This window comes from Triturus cristatus, chromosome 4_1 (assembly GCF_964204655.1).
Source record: "Triturus cristatus chromosome 4_1, aTriCri1.1, whole genome shotgun sequence".
NCBI classification, from domain to species: Eukaryota; Metazoa; Chordata; class Amphibia; order Caudata; family Salamandridae; genus Triturus; species Triturus cristatus.
In genome coordinates, this window is record NC_140585.1 from 180,617,012 (window position 1) to 180,617,877 (window position 866).

Consider the following 866-nt stretch of genomic DNA (forward strand, 5'->3'; position numbering starts at 1 on the left):
AAAAAACAAGAAAACTCAAATACAAGTAATAAGGGTAAGGATCATATGATAGAAATTAAAAAGTAAATCCATATAGAGAACAATATTTAATATTATGCTATCTAGGACAATAAATATATATAAAAATATATAAAGGAAAGAGTGAAAAAGCATATACAATCAAGTTTTAAAAACTAAATGATAACAAATACAAACATGTTAATAAAGTAAAAAAGGATTCTATATCTGTGAAAATAACTCTAGTTGATCTTGAATACTATATATAATCCTTTCATGCGAAGCATTTTGAATCATAGCAGATAACCAGGACTCTTGAGATGGTAGAGTGGAAGATTTCCATTGTCTTAATATACAGATTTTAGCAGTTGCAAGCGCGGTATGTAGGAAACGAGATTGTGGTTTAGAAAGAGTGGGAACATTTCTTAAATCATGTAATATAATATTAGCTGTGGAAAGGGGTAAATGCAGTGAGATAGACTTATGTAAGGTCTGTCCTATGTAAGACCAATAATGTTTAACCAATGGACACGTGCAAAGAATATGAACAATATCACATCCAGAAGCATTAAATCTCCAACAATTGGAATGAGGCAACAAGCCTGCCTTATATAATCTAACCTGAGACCAATGCCAGTCATGTAGAATTTTAAATAAGCAAAACTTTAAACGAGCTTCTCGAGCTCCCTTATCCAAACCATCTAGTATATTCATCCATTCCATATCTGAAAAAGAAGTCTGTAAACGTGTTTGCCATTTATGTTGGAGATCGCAGGATAATGGGTTTGAAAATATTTGAGATGTAATTGTTTTGTAGACACCTGAAATGACACCTTTCTGTTTGCCCCAAATTTGTAAATAAAACACTA